The 21,352-nt window shown below is 47.4% G+C and overlaps 1 long non-coding RNA gene across 3 annotated transcripts; it reads right to left on the bottom strand.

Moving 5' to 3' along the window:
* Positions 1-755: 755 nt before the first annotated feature.
* Positions 756-21,352, bottom strand: LOC136004367 (uncharacterized). Of its 3 annotated transcripts, none has more exons than XR_010608410.1 (5): positions 21,114-21,352; positions 20,475-20,558; positions 20,278-20,350; positions 17,796-17,860; positions 756-1,773 (listed from the first exon to the last, which is right to left on the bottom strand). It is a non-coding gene; the product is annotated as an uncharacterized LOC136004367 (long non-coding RNA). The 3 variants fall into 3 exon arrangements; XR_010608409.1 differs by lacking the exon at positions 756-1,773 and adding an exon at positions 1,821-5,550; XR_010608411.1 differs by lacking the exon at positions 17,796-17,860.

Here is a 21,352-nt window from a genome sequence, read left to right as displayed (position 1 = left end):
GGGCTTGCAAGCTGGGGGCTCGTTGACCGATAGCGCGGCCGCGAGCGATCCTGAAGGCAGATCGGGCGAGCCCGGGTTTTTGCTGCATCCCAAGTTTTGGGAGCCAGGACGGACCTGCTAAGGGAAGCAGGTGAAGGGTAGGTGAACCCACCAGGTCTCCACTGCATCTCAGATTCTGAGAACCAGGACGGACCTGCTACCATAAGAGGCAGGAGAAGGGTAAGCGGAAACATAGTGTGAGTGTGTGGGATCCCATGTGTTTCTGTGTGACTGAGACATAGCATAGCTACGAAGCAAGTGTGGAGTCCTAATCCGTGGTTCCGTGTCTCCGCGAGGGGAGCGGCCGGAGACGGACGAAGCGTTTATGTTTTTCTGTCCTGTGTCTTGTCTGTGTATAACCATCAAGCAGCTCAGAAAGCGGGGGAAGGTCCGGCTACCCCTCCCGCAGTGGATAGCTTTACGAAATACAAGGGCAAGGGAATTCCCTATGTGCCTTGTGGGAGTGTAACTGTATGTGACGGGTGGCATTCCACGTGGATATTGTGGCTGTGTGCCCTGTGGGAGTATGTGCCTTGTGGGAGTGTAACTGTATGTGAGGGGTGGCATTTCACGTGGATATTGTGGCAGTGCTTTTAGTGTGTATCCCACTTTTATAGCCACTCAGGGTAGCGGGGCAGATACTGCTGGGGGTGTCTTATGAAACGCTGGTGGGTTTGTGGAGAAAAGCCACAAAATCCTGGAGGACTTCTGGGAAGTTAGAAAGGAAAAGTGAGAAAGGGTTTATAAAAGGTATCAAAGAAAATTTGAGAAGATGTGGTTACAAAGGAGAAAATAAAATGGGAATACAACAATTAATGTCTCTCTTTTTGGGACAATCCACGGGGGGATATTAGGAAAAACTTCGTAACCTGACACATGAGTGCATAATAACTTTTGAACAGTGGAACCTGCCGTGGATACTAGGGCAGTGTAAATCTTGCTGGAACTGAAACTATGCTCTAACGACAGGGGAGCTGATCTGCAGAACCCAGAGATACTATCTTACTGAATCCCCTGAGAATATCATAAAACTTGTGTGTAGGTGCTCTCATATTTTTAAGTGCATTTGCAGAGCACTGGGAAAGAGAAGCTATAGAGATTTGTAAGAGATTGTTTGAAATGGGAGCTGGTCAAAACAAGGGAATTCTGAAGAAAAGCCCATTGGGTTACACTTTGGCACACTGGAAAGAACTGGGAGGTTCTTCTGGGGGCTCGGTAAACAAGAAAACGTTGGTAAAATATTGTAACCAATGGTAGCCTTTATATACTTTGGAAAATCAGGAAAAATGGCCTAAAAATGGAACTCTGAATTATAATACATTTTTTACAATTAATGTTGGTTTTGAGGTGGCCAAGAAAATGCAATGAAGTAATGTATGCAGATATGTTTCACTTTAAGAAAGCACCTGGAGTGGCAGACAGAATGTGAAATTAATATAACTCTGCCAGATCCCTAATTTTGGTTTTGGAAAAGGACAGGGAAAAACAGAAAGCTAAGCTGGAGAGATGTTGTTCAGCCTGTGATATTGGGACAGTAATCAAGAAAATTATGTATCAGAGGTACCCCCGAGAGGAGCACCCTCTGCCTCTGTCCTATCAGGTATTGATAAGGAGGAGGAAATTGCTATCACTGGCAACAAGCAGCACATTCACATTCAGAGTTAAGAAGGGGTTAAACCAGAAGTGCTGTTGCAGAGGCAGGCATCTGTAACCCCTGCAGAGCAGGGTGAGCACCTGTGGAAAAAAAAAAAATAAATAAATAAAAAAGGAAAAACCAAGGGGGAAAGGAGGGGAGTTCCCGCAGTTCCTGTGTTTGAGCATGGGATGGGTGCTGGGGCAGACAAACAGACATGTTGACAGACGGGACTGAGGGGTTGTTGAATAAATGTGGACGGGAGTGAAGGAGGAAGCATGGAGAGTGTATAGGAATTGGAAACAGGTAGAAAAGAAAAAGCTGGGTCGTGCCATAACCATGGCTGCGGTGGTTGCTTTGAAACTGGTGGAGGACGAACGTCGGGCAGAAGTGGGGGAGTGACCTCCTCTTCTGTGGAACCTGATCGGTGTGAGTACTATGAGGAGTTTGGACGCTGGGAGTGAGACTGCCCTGGTGGGGAGAGTGCCATAGGGTAGCTCGGGTGACTGAATTGGAACTAGACTGACGGGGACCAGGGGAATCTTCCCTAGCAGATCCACTGGTTATAATGGAGCTAGGGGGCAAAAGAAAAAAAAAAAAAAAGGAACGTATTCAGTTTTAAACAAAGCTTTAATGCCTTTGGGGACGATTATATGATGATAAAAGGGTCGACTGGCCAAGGTGAAAAGGCTTATTTTTGTAAACTATTATAATATCAATTGGGAAAACAATGGGGCATCCATAAGTTTTTGTATATGCCTAACTCCCCAAAAGCTCTTTTGGGGAGAGATTTATTAGAACACTTCGGAGCGACCATTACTTTCAAAGGAGGCAAGATCACTTTAAAAGTAAAGGACCAACAGTATATAAAGATGTGAAAGATTAAATTTGATCACTAATCATGTTGAGGGAGAAGTCAGATTGAAGATATACTGGATCAGGTATTCCCGGGGGTATAGGCTACAAACATACCTGGAAGGGCCAAAAATGCACCCCCGATACAGATAAGCTCAAGGAGGGAAAACAGCCAGTCAGGATTAAACAATACCCCCTGAAGAGGGAAGATAGGGAAGGAATTTTTCCAAATGACTAAAAATTTCCTACAGCTAGGACTGCTAAAAGAGTGCCAATCTGATTTTAACACCCCTATTTTACCTGTTTGTAAACCTGATGGGTCATACCGGGTGGTACAGGACTTATGGGCTGTTAACAAAATAACTGAGGATGCTTACCCTGTAATAGTAAATTCATACACTTTGCTAACATGCTTAACATCAGAGCTAACTTGGTTTACCCTTCTAGATTTGAAGGATGCTCTCTTTTGCCTCCCTCTCCACGAAGCCAGCCAGAAGATCTTTGCATTTGAATGGGAAAGCCCTAAGAGTAGGTGCAAAATCCAGCTCATGTGGATGGTGTTGCCTCAGGGATTTAAGAACAGTCCCACCCTGTTTGGAGAACAACTTTCAAAAGACTTAGAATCCTGGGAAGCCCCACCGGAAGAAGAGAAGTTCCTGCAGTACATAGATGACATCCTAATAGCTACCCAGACAAAAGAGGCCTGTGTGGCCTGGACAGTATGACAGGATGGTGTAGATTGTGGATCTACCATCATGGACTAATTGTTAAGCCTCTATATGCACTACAACAAGAATCTTCAGTGACAAGAGAAGCGACTTGAGCCTTCCACCAATTCAAAATGCCTTGAGGTCGGCACCAGCCTTAGGACTCCCAGATGTGAGTAAACCATTCTTTCTTTTCTCCCATACAAGAAATTGCCTTAGGAATACTAGCACAGGACTTGGGCCTGTAAGCAATTAGACTCTGCAGCTGAAGGATGGCCTGGATGCCTCAGGGCCGTTGCAGCAGTTGTACTAAACATCCAAGATTTACCTTGGGCCAGAAAATGACTGTGCTGGTGTCCCATACAGTGTCTGCAGTGCTGAAAGTGAAAGGTGGGCACTGGCTTTCCCCACAAAGGTTTCTGAATTATCAAGCCATCATGGTGGAGCAAGCCTCAGCAGAGACTACTGAGGCCACATATTCCAGTCGTCCGGATCTGAAAGATACCCCTTTAGATGACGCAGAAACCTGGTTTACTGATGAGAACAGCTATGTCATCAGTGGAAAATGGCATGCTGAAGTAATAGAATCCAGACCACTACCCATAAACACCTCTGCACGGAAGGTGGAACTGATTGCTCTGACTAGAGCTCTGGAACTGGCAAAAGGAAAAAACATAAATGTCTGTACAGACTCAAGATACGCATTTGGAGTTGTGCATGCACATGGTGCCATTTGAAAGGAGAGGACTGTTGAATTCACAAGGAAAAAACATTAAACATGCACAAGAAATACTGAGACTGTTGGAAGTGGTCCAACTACCTGAGAAGGTGGCAATTATGCACATCAAGGCACACCAGAAGGTGAGCTCAGAATTGGAGGAGGGAAATGAGCTGGCGGACAGAGAGGCAAAAGAAGCTGCAAAAGGTGAGGTAACAATTGAAGGAGCTTTAATTCCTGATGGGAAAATTTCTCTAAAAGGTAAGCCAAACTATAATAAAGAAGATCAGAAATTAATTATAGGTCAAGATGAAGGGTGGGCTAGTATACCACAGGGAAAGATAATTGTTCCCTCATCTTCGTTATGGTCCTTAGTAAAGAATGCATATCAAAACACACTGGGGAGTCGATATAAATATTTGATAAGCAAAATTATGGCTAGAACTCTGTATGCTACTATTCAACAGGTAACTCACCAGTGTAATCTCTGCCGAGCTTTAGTCTGGGAAGAATGCTGATAACACAGCAACGTTTTAGTTGTTGCTAAGTAATGCTTACTCTGATCAAGGGCTTTCTCAGTCTCATGCTCTGCCAGTGAGGAGGGCATGGGAAGCTGGGAGGAAGCAGAGACAGGACACCTGACCCAAACTAGCCGAAGGGGTATTCCGTACCACAGGATGTCATGCCCAGTATATAAACTAGGGGGAGTCACCTGGAAGGCCCTGATCGCTGCTTGGGTCAAGCTGGGTATAAGTCATCGGGTGGAGAGCAATTGCACTGTGCATCACTTGTGTCTATTGTTTTCCTTTTCCCCTTTTATTTTTATATTCTCTCCCCTTGTTATTTCCCTTATCATTATTATTAGTGGTAGTAGTAGTGGTTTTGTATGGTACCTTTGTTATTGGACTGTTCTTAACTCATGGGATTTACGTTATTTTGATTCTCTTCCCCATCCCTCTGGGAGCAGGGGGGAGGGAAGAAGCGGGAGAGTGAGTGTCTGAGTGGTTCTGAGTTACCTGCTGGGCTTAAACCACAATAGTGTTGATGCTGATAATGGGAAGGGTGACTCTTATTAAGCAGGAAGAGCCTCTGCCAGGTAATAACTATGCCCCCAGGTCTCCTCCTGCAGACTACCATGGGTGGAGCAGCACCACAGGCTTTCCTTGGGCTATCTCTTCCCTGCACAAACCACATCTGATTATAAAGTTGATTATAGAGCTTTTAGCCCTAAAACTCAGGTCTAGAATTTCCTGAGGGTTTGCTGCAGGTCCAAGGACTTCTATACCCTGTGATATCAGGAACTATCACCCATGTCCTTTATGGAAACCCCCAAGCTGTTGTATCCCCAGCAATGAGCATTCAGCATATCTGTCATCCACTAAAAAACCATCCTCATTAACAAGCGATGGCCCCACGCTCCAGGCAGGGACCTGGGGAAGGGGCTGTCAGTGCTGGGATGGATACCAGCTGAAAGCTGAGGCACTGGCAGAGTTCACTCAGGTTGGAGTGGCTGCTGGTCTGCAGAGCACTGTCGGAGTCCAGTGTGCCCTGCAGGAAGGCCTAGGCCAGCGGCTCCTGGTGCTTGAACACCATGTCCTCTGAAAGACAGAGCAGAGTGGCATGTCACAGGCAAGGAAAATCCCACAGCCCCTTTCTGCCTGCTCCCCTCCAATGGGAGCAACTAGATGGTTCCTTGCTCCTTGCAGCACCACCAAACAGCTGGATGCAACATCTGGAACATGGCTTGTGCCCAGTGCAGGGACCCTGGCACAGCTCTGTGCAAGGCATGGACAGAGCCTTAGCAGAGACCCCCAGGGCATTGTCAAACCCAGACAGACCCCATGGCAAAGACCTTTGTGGGGGCCTGCCTGGCACATCCCCTGTCCCCCTGGCTCCTGCGGTGCCATTCAGAGGTGACCCCAAATACAGGGCACAGAAATGACCTGTGAAACCAAAGTTCTCACATAATTCAGCTACACACCCCCCACCCCAATTAGTATATGGAGGCCCTGCAGATGTGTGAGCCACCTAATTAGAGGTCAGTGCACAGAGCCTGTGACCAGCATGCACAATCACCCTGGCATGTGGTCCTCCTGTGTGAGATGGATGTCTGGTGGCTGCGTATCCCCATGGCATAGGCACAGCTCCCACCCTGTGAGCTTGGTGGTTTCCTGGCTCTCCCAAGCTCTGGATACTCCTTGGATTCCGGTTTGACCCCACTTACAGTACTGCATACAGTTCTGGTGTCCCTAACATAAGAAGGACATGGAGCTGTTGGAGTTGATTTGGAGAAATCTCCAGGAATTCACCAACAAAGTTTAAGCTGACAAGCAGGTATTCTTTATTGCGGCACCGGGAGACACTGGGGATAGCTCCTCCTAGCGTGTCTCTCTGAATTGCTAAACAAGCTGTCCTTATATAGTCACTAATCATACATATTCATTATGTACATACATGCATATTCATGAGGCTACTTATGTATTACATCTTTCTTCTAGAAAGTTTCCCCGCATGCGTACAAAAATGTGGTGGTGGTCTTTGGGGGTCATTTACTTATTCCAACAATCTTCATCACTTCTGGCGGTCTTTGAAGCCCATGCTGTAGATAATGCTTACACCAGCTTAATTGGTTCAGTAACACTGCAGACACAATCATCTTGTCCTTCGACTTATCAGTTAGCTTATCTGCAGCCCATCCTGGACATTTTCTAGTTTCATATCCTGCCCCTCTACTCTGCTCTTGTGAGACCTCACCTGGAGTACTGTGTGCAGTTCTGGTGTCCTCAACATAAAAAGGACATGGAACTGCTGGAACAAGTCCAGAGGAGGGCCACGAGGATGATCAGGGGACTGGAGCACCTCCCGTATGAAGACAGGCTGAGGAAGTTGGGGCTGTTCAGCCTGGAGAAGAGAAGGCTGCGTGGGGACCTAATAGCAGCCTTCCAGTACCTGAAGGGGGCCTATAGGGATGCTGGGGAGGGACTCTTCGTCAGGGACTGTAGTGACAGGACAAGGGGTAACGGGTTAAAACTTAAACAGGGGAAGTTTAGATTGGATATAAGGAGGAAATTCTTTCCTGTTAGTGTGGTGAGACACTGGAATAGGTTGCCCAGGGAGGTTGTGAGTGCTCCATCCCTGGCAGTATTCAAGGCCAGGTTGGATGAAGCCTTGTGTGGGATGGTTTAGTGTGAGGTGTCCCTGTCCATGGCAGGGGGGTTGGAACTAGATGATCTTGAGGTCTTTTCCAACCCTAACTATTCTATGATTCTATGATTCTATATACTCTTTATCTATATGTCCTGTTTTTCTATCCTGTTTTCTTACACTTATTTTTTACTAAGGTCATAAGGACCTAAAACTATGTCAACTACAACAGTTTATCTTATACAAGGATTCTCATTATGTTCCCTAGCTGCACTCTATTTTTTTTTCTGTGAAACATGTACCTCAGTTATTTTCCATTGCTACTGTTACAAAGCCATCAAACTTAATGTTACTTAGAACTGATTATACTTATTTACAAAGATTTGTATTTCATTTTGTGCCTCCTTGTCTCAAATTGAGTCCAGAGGAGGGCCATGAGGATAAGAGGTCTGGCGTGCCTCTCATATGAAGACAGGCTGAGAGAATTGGGTCTGTTCAGCTGGAGAAGAGAAAGCTGTGTGGAGACCTCATAGCAGCCTTTCAGTATCTGAAGGGGGCCTACAAGGATGCTAGAGAGGGACTTGCTCAGGGCTGCTGCTGTGAGGGGCTGGGGACTGGCTAACCCCTGCACCACTGGGTACGCTGACAGCCTCTGTCTGTGTACAAGGAGGGAAAACACTGCATGTGATGGCCAAGAGCTGGACAGGAACAGGCAAACTGGTCCTTCTGTAGGACCATCCCATCGTAGCTTCACTCTTCCTACATGGCCCTCCCTATCACTAAAGGACCATGTGCTCAGAGGGGCAGGGACGGCTCCTGCACAGCACAGGGTGGGAGAGCTTGGGGCAGCACTGTGATGCCAAGGATGGCCACACTTGCTTCGGAATGCAGCCTGCTCAATGCTTGCACCCCACAATTCAGTCCAAGCAGTGATGGATGATCCAAGCTCCTCCAAAGCCAGCAGCACACCACTGGACAGCCACAGAAAGAGCATCAAGCACATGCTTCCTGCAGCAAGCCAGGCACGTGCTCCCTGACAGAGAAGGGAAAAAGGTCTGCTGTGGTGCACTCAGAACAGATTTAATGGGTTTGCAGGAAAAATTAATTGGGTCAGAGCAAGGTCTCCATGAACCCAGTGCCCAGCCCCATGTTGCTGGAGGCAGAGGAATGATGCTGAATGCTTGGGATGGACTGCATGTGCTTCAGTCATTTGCCAGGCGATAGGTGCCTGCTGTAAAATCCCCTCTCAAGTGGGAAAAAGCTGCTCCAGTGGGATGGCAGGCATGGATAGGGACAGGGATGAGGCAGGAGGGAGGCACAGTGGTCCCCAGGCAGCAGGAGGAGAGCTCCAAGCTGCATGGAGCAGAGCATTTCTGGAAGCACTGGATAAGTCCTTGCTCTTAAATCCTGATGATTTGCAACAAAGCCAACTTTGTGCAATTTGTTCTATAAATATGCAGGTGAGCCAGGATATGCCGGAGCTACTGTCCACAGCAGAGGCACCGTGGAGAGGGGGGAGAGGCACAGTGGAGGCCATGCCACAGTCCCACTTCCAGCCCTGCCATTGGCAGCTGCCAAGGGAAACCCAGCACAATGCAGTGCCAGGCGAGGCAAGGGCTGGACAGACAGACATCTCTCAGGGGCATTTAGAGACCAAGAGGCTTTGCTGCCGCTCACTGCTCAACGGAGCTCCGCCGGGAGATGATGGGATTGCTGGCTTCAGGATGCTCTGTCCCCATCCTGGCAGCAGGATAGGGGAGCAACACAACCTGACCCAAGAAGCACTGACCCTAGTGGGATGCCTGCAGCCAGCATTGCTCAGGGATGCCACCATGGCCAGGGGACACTGCTGTGGTGTCTGCGCCCCAGAGGAGAGCTCTGGCAAGCCAGGCAGCCAGCACATGGTACAAGCACATGGGGCTTGGGTGGTCTGGGCTCTGCAGGAGGAGGTCGGCTCTGCCATGAACAACTGGGAAGCAAAGCACCTGGCTAGTGACAGGGGACTATTGCCTGGCTGCCCTGGCAGCAGGGACAGTGGCTGCCACCTTCTCCATCCATGGAGAGCTCTGGCTGCATGTTCTCACTGGCCTGGCCTCTGCTGGGAATAAGACAAGGTGTTTTAGGATGTGTCCCAACAGTGGTTGCTGGAAAGGCCTCATCCAGCTTTTAGCCCTCAGCCCTGAGTGTCCAGGTGCTTCCCAGCAGCCTCTGAACCCAGTGCTGCCAGACGATGGGATGATGGGCTACTGGCAGGTGAGCTCCCAGGACAATGCTGCACTGTCAGAAGCAGAAGGGCATGGTAAGCATGCTTACCCCCACGATGCTGTTCACCACGTTCACGATAAAGCCCCAGTTGGAGCCCACCCCTGCCATTGCCACTGCCATGGCCCATGGCAAGGCTGTCCCCCATGGCACCAGGCCCACATGCCCATGCCCCCTCTCCCCCCTGCCTCTTCACTCCTCAGCCACTTGAACCCGCCATATTGGGACCAGACCCTCATCGCTGCTGGCACTGACCACAGTGGCACTGCTCCTGCCCACTGGCAAGTAGGGCTTGATTCGGAGAAAACTCCAGGAACAAACTTGCCAACAAAGTTTTCAAGCTGACAAGCAGGTATTCTTTATTGCGGCACCAGGAGACACAGGGGATAGCTCCTCCTAACGTGTGTCCCCATATTGCTACACAAACTGTCCTTATGTAGTCACTGGGCATACATACATATTCATGAGGCTACATAAGATAAACTCAAAACTGCAATTAATTGACTGTTTTTTACTCTTAATTCCATTTTGCCTTCTTTAAATGTTGCTTCTTGCCCTAATAAAGATTTTAGAGAATTTGGCATGCATAAAAACTTATGCATTCCTATTTGCCTTCCCAATTTGTACTTTAAGGGTTTCAGAAAGAATGCATCAGGTTTTTGCTTGCTTGTTTGTTTGTTCTCTTTTTCTTGGTGGCCAGTAGATCCCACATCTGTAACGAATTCTTTTCTCTCTGATTTAAGACCGAATAAGTTGCTGCTGTATCCACTAAAATTCCACTTTATTTCCTCTAGTCCCTAGTTTTAATTTAACCAGTGGATCTGCTAGGGTTGATTCCCCAGGTCCCTGTCAGTCTAGTTCCAATTCAGTCATGGGAGCCACCCCATGGCACTCCCACCCCCAGGGCAGTCTCACTTCCAAAGTCCAAACTCCCCATAGCACGCACACCGATCCGATTCCACAGAAGAAGAGCCCACTCCCCCACCTCCACCCGACATCCCTCCTCCCACGCTCAAAAACAGGAGCTGAGCCAGCTCCCCTCCTTTCCCACATGGTTTTCCGCTTTTTTTCCTCACAGTTGCTCACCCTGCTCTGCAGGGGCTCCAGATGCCTGCCTCTGCAACAGCACTTCTGTTTTAACCCTTTCTTAACTCTGAATGTGAATCTGCTGCTTGTTGCCAGTGACAGCAATCTCTTCCTCATTATCAGTATCAGATAGGACAGATGCAGTGGGTGCTCCTCTCGGAGGTACTTGTGATACATAATTTTCCAACCTATCTTCCTGATTACTGTTTTTTAACTTTAATCTTTCCCCAATATCACAGGCTGAATAACATCTCTCCAGATAAGCCTTCTGGTTTTCCCTGTCCTTTTCCACAGCCAATATTAAGGAATCTGATGGAGCTATATCAATTTTGCATTCCGTCTGTCACCCTGGGTGGTTTCTGGAAAAACGTATCTGCATACATTACTTCATCCCATTTTCCTTGCTGCCTCAAAACAACATTAATTGTAACAATGTATTATAGTTCAGAGTTCCATTTTTAGGCCATTTTTCCTGATCTTCTTAAGTATACGAAGGCCACCATTGGTTACAATATTTTACCAATGTTTTCTTATTTACCGAGCCCCCAGGAGACCCTCCCAGTTCTCTCCAATTTGCCAAAATGCACCCTAAAGGACTCTTCTTCAAGATCTCTCCACTCTGCTGATTTTCCATTATCAGTCTCACTCCACAAAGTTAAAACACTTGAAAGAGAGACAGAGACTAAAATTCTATCAAACAAACTACAAATAATAAAACAGTTATAACAGTCTGTCACCAATACCAAAATCACAAGATTGAAATCACTACTGTAACAAGCCACAAAATAAATCAAATACCAATAAGAACCAAAACCATTTCCACAAGACACCACCTGCATCTTGGAGGACCCAAAGCACAAGAAGCCCCCTGCTTCTTGTGGTTGTATACCAAACGGACTCTACTAGCTGGGTATACACCTTTACCCATGAGATTTCCTATCTCAATTTACAGAAGGCTTCCAAACCTTGCGTACACTTACCAAATCAAACTAATTTAGTCTTTATGTAAGTGGGATTGAGTGCGCCCTCAGCAAGTTTACCGATGACACCAAGCTGTGTGGTTTGGTTGATTCCCTGGAGGAAAGGGATGCCATCCAGAGGGGCCTTGACATGCCTGTGAAGTGGGCTGATACCAACCTTATGAAGTTCAACCATGACAAGTGCAAGGTCCTACACCTGGGTTGGAACAAGCCAACGCACAGCTACAGGTTGGGCAGAGAAGAGATTCAGAGCAGCCCTGCGGAGAAGGACTTAGGGGTGCTGGTAGATGAGAAAATGAACATGAGCCGGCTTCAGTGTGCGCTCGCAGCCCAGAAAGCCAACCGTATCCTGGGCTGCATCAAAAGGAGTGTGACCAGCAGGTTGAAGGTTGTGATCCTGCCCCTCTACTCTGCTCTTGTGAAACCTCACCTGGAGTATTGTGTGCAGTTCTGGTGTCCTCAACATAAAAAGGACATGGAACTGCTGGAACAAGTCCAGAGGAGGGCCATGAGGATGATCAGGGGACTGGAGCACCTCCCGTATGAAGACAGGCTGAGGAAGTTGGGGCTGTTCAGCCTGGAGAAGAGAAGGCTGCGTGGGGACCTAGTAGCAGCCTTCCAGTACCTGAAGGGGGCCTACAGGGATGCTGGGGAGAGACTCTTCATCAGGGACTGTAGTGACAGGACAAGGGGTAACGGGTTAAAACTTAAACAGGGGAAGTTTAGATTGGATATAAGGAGGAAATTCTTTCCTGTTAGGGTGGTGAGGCACTGGAATAGGTTGCCGAGGGAGTTTGTGAGTGCTCTATCCCTGGCGGTGTTCAAGGCCAGGTTGGACGAAGCCTTGGGTGGGATGGTTTAATGTGAGGTGTCCCTGCCCATGGCGGGGTGTTTGGAACTAGATGATCTTGATGTCCTTTCCAACCCTAACTATTCTATGATTCTAAGATGCCCCCTGCACCTTACAGACTACACAAAAGAAAAGAATACCTTTCATGAAGATAGTCCTGGTCTGCTCCCACAGGGATCCAAATGAGTTGAGGGGTGCCTCTGGGAAAAATTCCCGAGGGCCCTAGGGAGCCCTGTCCTCAGGGTCTATCATAGGCTGGATGCTGGGAATGCATCTGTAGATCCAGGCGAAATTGAATGTATACTACCCATGTGGCAGAAACTTACATGGAGTACGCCATCATTATATCATCAACTCAGAGAATTTGAAGACAGTCTCACCCCTTTCGTCACTTCAGCTGTGGAAGAACTGTCCCAGGAGGTCAAACAATTGAAAGATGATCTATTCAGCTCCCCATACATATCAACCCCCATTGCTTCTGAAGGCTGGTTTTGCCATAAAACAGAGTAAGGTCAAGGTCAAGGGACCTGCACAGGAGATTCAGTTTTGGGGAATAAAATGGCAAGATCACCAGATCCCCACAGATGTGATCAACAAGACAACAACAATGTCCCCACCAACTAAACAGAAAGAAGCAAAAGCTATCTTAGATGTTGTGGGGTTCTGGGGAATGTGCATCCCAAATTACAGCCTGATTGTAAGCCCTCTCTATCACGTGACACGGAACAAGAATGATTTCAAATGATCTATAATTCTATTGTATTACAAATCATTAGCATAAAGTACAGAAAAACAAGAATCTCAGTTCAGATCCCAAGGCCGATAAATGCTAAAACAGCAAATACTGGCTACAAGTAAGTTATGGCATGCTAAAAATCTAAGACCAAATGCAACAACTCCAACAGCAAATAAATAAGCATTGCGACAAGTGACCAACCACAACACCCTGATTCCCATTCATAAACTGAACCATAGACTGGAGAGCCAAGGAGTGATCAGTAGGACCCAATCACCATTTAACAGCCCCATATGGCCAGTGCAGAAATTTAACAGAGTGAAGACTAACAGCAGACTACAGTGGCCTGAATGAAGTCACACCACCACTGAGTACAGCCGTACCGGACATGCTAGAACTCCAATATGAACTTAAATCAAAGACAGCCAAGTTGGAAGCCACAACTGATATTAACAATGCATTTTTCTCAATTCATTTGGGAGCAGAGTGCAAGCCACAGTTTGCTTTTACCCAGAGGAGCATCCACGACACATCAACTGCCCCAGGGGTGGAAACACAGCCCTACCATCTGCCATGGACTGATCCAGACTGCTCTGGAACAGGGGCAAGCCCCAGAACACCTGCAATACATTGATGACATCATCCTGTCAGACTGGCAGAAAGCTCCAGGGGAGACTCAAGGTTGACCCCTCAGCATTTGGAGATCTTCCAGGGGTTCTGGAGAACGTGCATCCCAAATTACAGCCTGATTGTAAACCCTCTCTATCACGTGACGGGGAACAAGAATGATTTTAAATGGGGCCCTAAGCAACAACAAGCCTTTGAGCAAATGAAACGAGAGATAGTTCATGCACTAGCCCCTGGGACAGTCTGGACTGGGCAAGATGTGAAAAATGTGCTTTACACTGCAGCCAGGGAGAATGGTCCTACCTGGAGCCTCTGGCAGAAAGCTCCAGGGGAGACTCGAGGTCAACCCCTCAGCTTTTGGAGTCGGGGATACAGAGGATCTGAGGCCAGCTATACCCCAACTGAAAAAGAGATACTGGCAGCCTATGAAGGGGTTCGAGCTGCTTCGGAAGTGATTGGCACTGAAGCACAGCTCCTCCTGGCACCCTTGCTGCCCGTGCTGGGCTGGATGTTCAAAGGCAGGGTGTCCTCTACACATAATGCAACTGATGCTACATGGAATAAGTGGGCTGCACTAATTACACAACAAGCTCGAATAGGAAATCCCAGTCATCCAGGAATTCTAGAAGTCATCACGGACTGGCCAGAGGGCAAAGATTTCAGAATGTCACCAGAGGAGGAGGTGATGCATGCGGAAGAGGCCCCACCATATAATAAACTGTCAGAAAGTGAAAAGCAATATGCCTTGTTTACTGATGGGTCCTGCTGTTTTGTGGGAAAGCATCGGAGATGGAAGGCAGCTGTATGGAGTCCCTGATGACAAGTTGCAGAAACTGCTGAAGGAGAGGGTGAATCGAGTCAGTTTGCAGAGCTGAAAGCCATCCAGCTGGCCTTGGACATTGCTGAATGAGAAAAGTGGCCAGTACTTTATAGTGACTCATGGATGGTGGCAAATGCCCTGTGGGGGTGGTTGCAGCAATGGAAGCAGAGCAACTGGCAATGCAGAGGTAAACCCACCTGGGCTGCTGCCCTGTGGCAAGATATCGCTGCCCAGGTGCAGAACCTGGTGGTGAAGGTATGCCATGTAGATGCTTATGTACCCAAGAGCTGGGCCACTGAGGAACACCAGAACAACCAACAAGTTGATAAAGATGCTAAGATTGAAGTGGCTCAGATGGATTTGGATTAGCAACGTAAGGGTGAAATATTTTTAGCCTGGTGGGCCCATGACACCTCAGGACATCAGGGTAGAGATGCAACATACAGATGGTCTCCTGATCGAGGGGTGGACTTAACAGTGGACACCATTGCCCAAGTTATTGACAATTGCGAAATGTGCTGCAAGTAAACAAGCCAAGTGGTTAAAGCCTCTTTGGTATGGAGGACAATGGCTCAAGTACAAATATGGGCAGGCCTGGCAGATTGACTATATCACACTCCCACCAACATGCCATTGCAAGTGCCATGTGCTTACCATGGTGGAAGCAACCACCGGATGGCTGGAAACATATGCTGTGCCCCACACCACTGCCCAGAATGCTGTCCTGGGCTTTGAGAAACAAGTCTTGGGGTGACACAACACCCCAGAAAGAACTGAGTCAGACAATGAGCCTCATTTCTGGAACAACCTTACAGACACTTGGGCCAAAGAGCATGGCACTGAGTGGGTATTTCACATCCCCTACCATGCACCAGGCTCTGGGAAAATCGAACGGTACAATGGGCTGTTAAAAACTACACTGACAGCAATGGGTGCTGGGACTTTCAAATATTGGGATACACATTTACGAGAAGCCACCTGGTTGGTCAACACTAGGGGATCTGCCAACAGGGCTGGCCCGGCCCAGTCAGAACTTTTACATACTGTAGAAGGGGATAAAGTTCCTGTAGTGCACATAAAGAATTTCCTGGGGAAGACAGTCTGGGTTATTCCTGCTTCAGGTAAAGGCAAACCCACTCATGGGATTGCTTTTGTTCTGGGATCTGGATATACTTGGTGTTTAATGCGGGAAGATGGGGAAGTCTGGCGTGCACCTCAAGGGGATTTGATTTTGGTGGAAAACAGCCAATGAACTCAACTATATGCTGTTGCCTCCTATATAAGACTTCTCTAGCCCATCAGCTAGATGCCCATCTCTGCCATTCTGGGCTTTGAAAAGGAGATATGTGGTGTCATGATCATCACCGGAGAATAAAGTAATGGGAAAACCGGCTGCAGCAGCAGGAGTCTCACAGAACTGTCCTCATGTCACCATCAACTGACCCTGACTTCCCTCTAATCATCACCCCAACAAAGAATGAACTTTGATGAAATCAAATGATCTCAGCTGTGTCCAGACGAGTTCGGCAGTGTTGTCAGCAGGAAACAACCCAACACTACACAACATCTCTCCTGCCCTAAGACTGTTACAAGAGATAGAGCATGACACCATAGACTGAATGAGTTCAGCAAACTTTATAGGGATGGTCCGTGTACTAAGGAATGATCTCTCTCTCTCTTTGTTTTTGTGTATATATAAGTACACGAGACAAAAAGCAATTGTATACTGAAAAACATGGGATCTGAGCATGACCTTAATGGTATGGAATAAGGGGTGGATACTGACTTGGGTTCAGCTGTAGCAGTTATTTTTCTCCTTCTTAGTAGCTGGTCAAGTGCTCTTTTTTTTTTTACTTCAGTCTGAGAACAAAGCTGATAAACCAATGTTTTTAGTTGTTGCTAAGCAATGCTTACACTGACCAAGGACTTCTCAGTCTCATGCTGTGCCAGTGAGGAGGGGTACAAGAAGCCAGCAGCAAACAGACAGGACAGCTGACCCAAACTAGCCAAAGAGGTATTCCATACCACAGCACGTCATGCCCAGTACAGAAACTGCAGGGAGTTATCCGGAAGGCCCAGATCGCTGCTTGGGTCGGGCTGGGTCTGCAGGTGGTGAGCAATTTTATTGTGCATCACTTATGTTTATTGTTGTTTTCTTTTCCTTTTCCTCTTTTAGTTTCTTATTTTCTCCCTTTATTTCCCTTATTATTAGTGGCAGTAGTAGTAATTTTGCATGGTACCTTAGTTATTGGACTTTTATTATCTTAACCCATGTGGTCTAGATTCTTTCAATTCTCCTCCCCATCCTTCTGAGAGCAGAGGGGAAGGAAGAAGTGGGGGAATGAGTTGTTGCGTGGTTCTCAGTTACCAGCTGGGCTTAATACCCCTTTGGCTAATTTGGGTCAGGTGTCCTGTCTCTGTTTCCTCCCAGCTTCTTGTGCCCCTCCTCACTGGCAGAGTATGAGAGACTGAAAAGTCCTTGGTCAGGGTAAACATTACTTAGCAAGAACTAAAAACACTGGTGTGTTATCAGCATTGTTCTCAGACTGAAGTAAAAAGTGCAGCACTGCACCAGCTACTAGGAAAGAGAAAAATAACTGCTACAGCTGAACCCAGGACACATCCCACCTGCAGTAAAAGCATATGCCATCCTCCCAGGCATGAGCCAGATAGCACTTGCTGTCCACACACTTATCAGTTTGGTCAAGCAAGACTTTCCCTCCAGTTATTCCTTCTGGATCTTCATATCCCCAGCCAGCCCCTGTCAGCGCTGTGAGCCAGCGCTATTAGAGACAGTTTACCAAAAATATAAAGTGAAGAAATCCCCTGAACAAGAGACTTGGGGCTTTGTCATCTCATTTTCAGTAGTAGTGCCTTTACAACATGCTTCACAACCCAAGCAGAACTCCACTGCACCCAACTACAGCTGAGAACACCTGGCAGCTTTTGCAAATTTAAGTTTGTCCCTTTGGTCACTGTGTATCTAGAAACAATAGGAAGCACTCTGAAGAGACATGTCTAGCATCAGCTAGGAGCAGGATAAACAGGGCTAGAATAGCCTGGTGTCCCAGGGGACATTCAGCAGCAATTAGCTTCTGCAAACCTGTCCTCTCCCTGCCCATGCACAGCTGTTCCACAAAGAGTCAGGTCTGGCAGAAAAAGGAAGCTTTTAATTACACAGTATATATGCAACAGGAGGCAGTGCTAAAGTTTCACAGCTCTAGAAGTCTTCAAATTAGGGAATGAAGCATTAACTACTTTACTTTGTCAGTGTTTCACTGCATACTGTGGAACAGAGATGCTCCTTCTAACCTAGGCATTCACACAGCCATCCTCACCTGCAAGGACTTGGATGCAAGAATGAAGGTGTTCATCTTGTTTCCACTTAAGTCTCATAGTCTTACTGGAAAAAAAATTAAAATTACAGAGATTTCCCCACACACACACAGGTAAAATTGCACCGTACACTGAGGAGGTGTTACAGAAATTGAAATTCATCTGCTTCAGCCATGTTATTTTTTTTCTAATGCTTAATGATGTCCCAGATGCTTTTAAACTTAAAATACAGCATTGAGATGAAGAAACCCTGACACAGCATTAAAGCCAGTAAAAGAAAAAGCCCTTTTTTACTTAAGTTGCTTTTTAAAACTCAACTTCAGATACACTTGCGTTAGGCGATTTGCCCAAGGCAAGAGGCAGATGAGTCAGAGCACTAGAATTCTTAGTAGCAGGTCTGTTTTCAAAAAACCAAGCCAAATTTCTACTTTCTCTTAAATCAAAAGGTACAAAACTAGACAGAAAAAAATACCAAAGAGGTTTTAGTCTGTGGTCACACGTGTACCTTGGACACTACTCCAAGGAAGTGCAGTGTGCCACTGACACCCATTCTTGATCTGTGGCTCTCACCACTGCTTATTGCTGGCAGGACGCTCAAATTCTGTTTCTTACGGCTCTATGATGTTTTCAATTAGAACTCATGAAAGGTTTGAGCAGCATCTTCACTTAAACTTTGTGTACAACTGACTTGAAGCTGCAGGTAGTGTTTTGGGAGAACATGAACTGGAACCAATATAGAGAGGATGGCAGCATACTCTAACCCACTGCAGCATCTATAGGATAAAGCTGTGAGTTAAGATGGGATTTACAACAGCCACCGAGGAGAAAATATTCCTGGCAAGCATTATTTCCATTCATTAAACTCTTCCCTCCAAGGCTGAGCTGTCATACGGTGCCACAAAAAGCATTTTCCAAGTGAACAAGGAATACACCTTAGAAATAGTATGGGAATCAACAGCTCAGATGGTTCCAGCACCTCCAGTAGTAGGAAGGCACAGAGTACCCTACAGAAAACTGGAGCTTGACAGAGCCATCAGCTTCAGTCTTGACATCCTACAAATCATCAGTCAGATGACAAAAAAAAAAAAAAAAACAAAACACATAGACCCAACTTCTGTAGCCCCTCCAGCAGAGACCTTCCAGCTCCTGGGGTGGTCATGGGACAGACACAAAGGAAAGAAACAAGGCACCTCTTTGCTTCAGACAGAAATCTTTGTGATAGAAAGGCTAAAACCCACTTCCTAACAGCCAAACAGCTTGATGCAAAAATCAAAACACTTCCATTATTTAGGTATGTGGAAAACAGGGGTTAACACAGAACAGAAAAGTTCTGAAGCACAGTCTAAATCCAACCACAAGGATGAAGGACATGAGTGAGCTGAGGAAAATGAATGGGAAATAGCGCTGACAGGACAGGTGAGAAGAGAAACACATCACAAAAAGACTTAGGGAACAAAGACCTGGAAAACAGAAGCAAAACAAATGAAGGACAAGAGCCACAGTGTAGAAAAAACATGAGTAGCAACAATTTCTTCTTCCAGGAAGAGGAAATAAAACACCTCATGATGCAGAAAAGGGGCATCATATAAAACTGAAAAGACCCTAGAACAAGAGCAAAGCACCCAATCCTTTGCTTTGAATGAAATTACAAGTGTTAACAGGATTAATGAACCAAATGCACACTTACCCTTAGGGAAGGACTGACTTCTAAGGTACATTGCAAACCTCAATTACCTAGCAGCCATCAGGGCTGCTTTTAAAAGAGAAAACTGAGCTGCCTTTTTATATTCATTTAAGAGAACTGCCTGGTGACAGCCGCTTTTGGCAAGCTGATTTTAAAGAAGAGCTCAGAAAGCTCCGATCTGGAATGCTAACCACTGCTGTGTGTCAGGCAGACTTTGGGACTGGCACCTGAAAACAGTGCCATAAGCAGCTGGAGTTTGTTTTTACAGTGTAACTGATCCTCCTCTTGCTGGAGCACACATGGTTCTTCCTGCAGCTCTCTGCAGGCAAATGCTAATTTTGCATTACCAATGGCTCAGCCCCATGACAGAAAACAAGTATAATTATACTGGTGATCTGTAGGATTTGTGGTTAATCACACTCAATAGGCTAACTGTCCCTGTCCTTGGCAGGGGGGTTGGAACTAGATGATCTTGAGGTCCTTTCCAACCCTAACTATTCTATGATTCTATGATTCTAACTGCACTCTCATAACAGCAGGACAGCAGTCTTGCAAAGAGTTGTCTTGATTAGACGACCCTTTTCCTTAATCTAGGCAAACCTTAGGAAGGCCAGGAGAAAAAACTCACACCTTGGAGGTGCTGCTCTTGCTACAGCCAAAGCAGTGCTGTTAACAGCTCTTTCAGAAGAGCCAAGATATTGATGGCAGTAAAAGAAAACATTGTTAGCATAGAGGCTGAAAGAACAGCTCTGAGAAGAAACAACCCTACTGAGACAACTCATAGAGTAAATTTAAGTCACCTGCAGTAGCAGCGTATCAGAGTGCTCAGAAAGACAACAGCAGCTCTGGGCAGCGAGTGTCTCACAGCTCCTGCTACACCAGGTAGACAACAGAAATGAATGTTACATGGGTGATGCTGGGTATCCACCCATGGCCGAACAGATGCCCCAAGTGCAGCTGGTGCTGCTTTGGGGTCCCAGCCCTTCTCCCCACTTACCTCACAGGACCTCTTGCCAGGCAGAGGTCCTTCTGCTGGGCCCCCCAGAGAGAGGCTGCTGGAGCTCTCCCTGTGCCCACCTGCCTTGGGAGGGAACACAGTCAGATCTGCCTGTACCACCCCACCCCCCACGTACTTCCTCCAAAACCTGCCCTCCCCCCCGCCTTCCATAACACTCACCCCAAACTAAAGCTCCCCCCAAGCTACTGCTGCCCTTTCCCATCCACAACATTTCATTCCCTTTCCCTTCCCTTTCTTTCTTCCCTCCCTTGCTGAGGTCTCCTCCACAAACTAAAGCCACACTCCGGGCAGATGAGGCAACCACCTCATAATCTTCCATAAACTAAGGGCTCCCTACCTCAAGTTCCACACCCCACCCCATGCCTTCATCCCAACACCCCCAGAATCTCCCCCCACACACACCGCGCTGGGTCCACCCCTCCGTTCCCAGCACCCCCACCGGAGGTTGTCCCATCCTCTCCACATCCTCCCGGTAACAGGTCCCGCTCCCCAGCATCCCCCCACCGGGCCCCCTCCGCGGCCGCTCGTCCCGGTTCCGCCGGCGCTCGGGCACGCCCCCCAAAAGCGCTAGGCCGCAGTCGGCGCCCGCCGAGAGCTGCCTTACAAGCAATAGCTCACCTGGGCTGGGCTGGGCTGGACTGGACTGGACTGGCCGGGCCGGGCCGGGCCGGGCCAGGCCGGGGGGGAGAGGTGGTACTGTGAACCGGGGGGAGAAGGGAAGAAGCTACAGCACGGAATGGGATAAGACCTCTATTCGCGGCGGTGCAGAGCGGCCATAGCGTGACGTCATCCAGGCACGACAGACCTCGCGGTGAAGGGAAATGTGAGAACGGGATGTATTAGAGTGTAGACGCCCA

The sequence above is a fragment of the Lathamus discolor genome, chromosome W, assembly GCF_037157495.1.
Source record: "Lathamus discolor isolate bLatDis1 chromosome W, bLatDis1.hap1, whole genome shotgun sequence".
Classification (NCBI taxonomy): Eukaryota; Metazoa; Chordata; class Aves; order Psittaciformes; family Psittacidae; genus Lathamus; species Lathamus discolor.
The sequence above is the reverse complement of the archived record's forward strand: the minus strand, read 5'-3'. Positions and strand labels throughout refer to the sequence as shown.